Source organism: Ictalurus furcatus, chromosome 2 (assembly GCF_023375685.1).
Source record: "Ictalurus furcatus strain D&B chromosome 2, Billie_1.0, whole genome shotgun sequence".
NCBI classification, from domain to species: domain Eukaryota; kingdom Metazoa; phylum Chordata; class Actinopteri; order Siluriformes; family Ictaluridae; genus Ictalurus; species Ictalurus furcatus.
In genome coordinates this window covers 2,074,436-2,078,826 of record NC_071256.1, presented here as the reverse complement: position 1 = coordinate 2,078,826, position 4,391 = coordinate 2,074,436, and positions in this window count along the sequence as shown.

Genomic DNA, 4,391 nt, shown 5'->3' with positions numbered 1-4,391 from the left:
TAGATCGTGTATTGAGTTGTCGATGATTAACAGGGTCTCCAGTTGGACTGCTAAAAAAATCACAATTCTCACTCATGACTCTGAGCAAATTTGTAAGGAATAAACGTGTATGTTTATTCAATTCTTCTAGTGTATGGTAGCTCCATTTTCCTAGTGGATGTTCTTCTAAATGACCCCCTCACGACATTCGTTTTTTATTCCATACATTTAGTTGTTATTTTGTTTGGTAATTTGGGTGAAAACAACGTTCACATGTTGTTTATTCCTTTTTTTCTTCTTCTTCTACTATAGACACCATCACAGAAATTCTAATGGTTACTACTACAAATACCACTGCAAACCATCAGCTGTTAACCATTAAAACCATTATTAAATGGTTTCCATTACATATTAGGACATATTAAGGACGTAGGTCCTTAATGGTATCCACTAGATACTAGATAACATGCCACCAATAGAAGGGAACAAATTACCAGTAGAAGCCTACAGGGACCATTACAGTTTTCATTAAAACCAATACAAAAAACGTTAAAACCATTACAAATTTTATGAGGGTTTCGATTGCTTTTTTTCAGCAGGAACGTCATGCTTCAGAGGTACAACGTCGATGTATACTGGTCTCAGTGAATAAGAGGGAATAGTGCCACTATAAAACGGATGCCCTTCTTGAATCAAAATGTATTAAGAAATGAATCGAGATTGTGATTCTAATCCAATTTTTTGTCCGTCCCTTCCCAGCAGGGTAACATTTGTGTACAAAATTATCTCAGGTTAACAAGTACTAACTAATGCAATAACGAGAAACCTGGTGGCCTACATAAGTCACTAAATAGCTCATTTTCTTTATGAATACAAGCTACACTTCTGTAGTCACTGTAACCGGCCGCTAACCCACAATAGAAGGATTTGATTATAAAATAATACTATAAAAGGTTTATCTTTTTATTTAACACAAGGTAAAAGGTGGCATTCATTTAGATCTCATCATAGTACCATAACAGCTGTTTACATGCTGAAATCAGATCATTATTGCATTATTGTATTATTATTTTGCATATAAACACACTAGTCCTGATGGGTTTTTTTTTTTGCTTCTTCTTCTTTCAGAACATGGTTAAACAATATTACAATAATATCGGTGTTAGAAAATATAATTTTATCATATAACCTTTATATAATTTAACCTGAGGCAGTGCTTTAATTTAACGTGGGGAAGTGAACACACAAAACTGTTAGAAGACTGTTGCTAGGCAACCGTGGTCATGACGCCTTAGCTAGGAGCTAGCTGGGCTAACGACATAGCTAGGTCTTTTATACGGGTAAAGTGCTTTATACGGGCAATGTAAAGGCAAAGTTACGGCGCAAAAATGTCGAGAATATTAACATTTTCCTCAGATATGTCATTTAGTTGTTAAGAAAAGACACCGTACGACTAAAATTACACTGTAAACACAATTATTTGCTATAACGCTAAATGAACGCCTAAAGGTTCCTCGTGAGCCGGAAGTAAGGGGGGGGTGTTTAAAAAAAAAAAGTGACTTTTTAAGTCATATATAATTTATTTATTTATTTATTAAGTCAAGATAACTAAAAATATTCACATTATGTCTAAAGAAAAACAAAATACAGCATTATGTAAAAGAATCTTTCATAAAAGTTGAACGCACTGTATTATCATATTGGTTAAACCTGTTTAAAATGTTTCAAGATAAATAATCTAGAATTCTCTAGAAACTATAATTATCAAATATATATATATATATATATATATATATATATATATATATATATATAAAGAGAGATATTTATGACCTTTTATTTTATTGGGGGAGGGGACTACATCTAACTGGATTAACTGGATCACTCAAGTTCATTTGCCTTTAGCACTCATTTAGCCCCAGTAGTCCTTAAATAGAAAAATCTATGTATGGATTTGATAGGAATTTTGTTTAAATATCCATTTTAACATTTAAACGTGTTCAAAAACATATTAATATCAGTGTGTGTAGCGTCTTAAAGCACTGTAATAACACAGATTGTCCACCAGGTGGCAGTATCTCTTTTGTTATTCCTCAATTGTCGTGTTTTATTTACTCCAAACACACCTGATTCAACTAATCTGCTAATTAACAGCTCTTCCTGAGGTAAAGTGTGTGTAGTAGAGGAGGAGGAAGAACACTAAACTGTGCAGGACAGGGGGTTCTCCAGGACCAGGGCTGTGGAAGAGAAAACACCAGTTGATGTGGATACATGAATGGTGGGTTTAACAACAACAACAACAACAACAACAACAACTTTATTCATTTTGGTAAGTGTGCAGGACTTAATTTATGCACAAAGTCTTTGAAGGGACAAGTTGTTTACACTGGATATTTCCTTAAATATAAATCAAAACCAAAATCTCTCACTCTCTATTTACGTACCTAATTAAGGAAAAGCAGGTCTGTCCAAAAGTAGACCAGTGATGTATTTTTTTATTCATCATTTTCACGTGGCCAATATGAGTCAGGCCAGATTGGCCTTGCAATAGCCTACAAGTCTCATGTATTCACGTCTCAAGGGTTGTAGGTTGATTTCCCCCCAAAACTGAACAGTAACACGTGTAAACAACAAGGCATGGAAATGAATTTCATTTAGTCATCCAGGATCCTTATGAATATTCAGAAGCGTATTAATCAGATAACACGATAGCGAAGGCAACAACACGGAAAATAAACAAAGAGTTAATTGATTGATTGGCTTTTAACGTGATAATGTTTGAATCAGTTACGGTGCCCATCAATTGCACAACCCACGGCCATGCTCACGGTGTTACTAAAGGCACACACACACACTCATCTCAAAGTGGCACAGCAAATGAAGAGACAGGGGCATGATGGGACAGGAGCAACAGAAAAACGACCCTGGGTAAAACAAACAACTGCAGCAAAAACCGAATCAGAGAGAAAGAAAGAGAGTGAGAGATGGAGAGAGTGACGGATGAGGAGGTGCACTGGCCGGCAGCAAACGCACAGAGATGATTAATACGGCCAGAAATAATTGCATTTCATTAAGATTGATGAGACACCATTTAACCTCATCTCTCTCTTCTCTTCTCTCTCTCTCTTTCTCTCTCTCTCTCTCTCTCTCTCTCTCTCTGTCTTTTCCCTACAGCATTCATCCTTCGCCACTCCGAGAGCATCTCTATAGCAACGTCTGCCCATGATGGAGTGTCTGTTATCTCACCAGCCAATCAAAACGAGCGATACACATGTGCAGAGACAAACACACCCCGGTGGTTATTATTCCTCCCGGTCAATGAGGTGTCAGAATATGGAAATGGCACCGAAAGGTGATTATAATTTATAGTGTATAACTGTTACACTGATTTTTTTTTAAATATTTTTTTTATTACTGCGATAGATCTGTTATTAAAGGAAACTCTCGGGGAGGGGGGGGGTAGGAAAAAAAATCACATTTACGCAAATGGTAATCGATCAGATGAAACATGTTTAGTGTCTGACTTCTGTTTCTTTAATTTCACACTGGAGCTGTGAGGCTATAATGAACTGCGGAGTCTTTCTACAATTAGGGGTAAGCCATGAGCCACGGCATATTCAATGATGGCCAACCTTGGCCACGCTACCATGTGCGTCCTTCGAGACACGAGAAAGCACCCAAACGCATCTTTTCACACTGCTGCTCCTGCTGCATCGCAGGGCCGAGTAACTTCCTTGGAGGAAAGCGCTATAAACCCTCTTTCGCTCACACATGATTGGTTAGTGTCACTGTGATTGACAGGGAAGAGACAGCATGCCATCCTTTCCACCCTGAGAGCACGGCCAGTTTTACTCTCTTGGCTCCTGGCCACGGATGACCGTGGCATAAGACGTTGGACTCTTGATCGGACGGTCGTGAGTTCAAATCCCAGCATGCCAAGCTGTCACTGCTGGGCCCTTGAGCAAGGCCCTTAACCCTCAACTGCTAAAAAATTAAGTCGCTCTGGATAAGGTCATCTGCCAAATGCCATAAATGTAAATATCACATCATCTATAAACAGCGTGTTGCTGAACGCCGCAGTGTTACGCAGACGTTCATCTTGGACAACTAGACTTGAAGGTTTTTTTTCCCCCTTTGTTTCATTATACGTTAGCTATGTTAGCCTCGTTCACGAAACAAACTTCAGATGCCGAACACATCCACGCTGATCACACTATGTTTGAGGTAAAAGGACCATTGTGTACATGATACATCATTATTTACTAAAAAAAATAAAAATAAAATCCTCCAAAATCCCGTAAGCTCATTTTCAGCTTGAATAGTTCGTTCTCCATCTATGGTTTTAAAGCCACACCCACTCAACGCCACTTTCATTTTCCATATATGGATTCAAAAGTGGATGGCTAATTTTT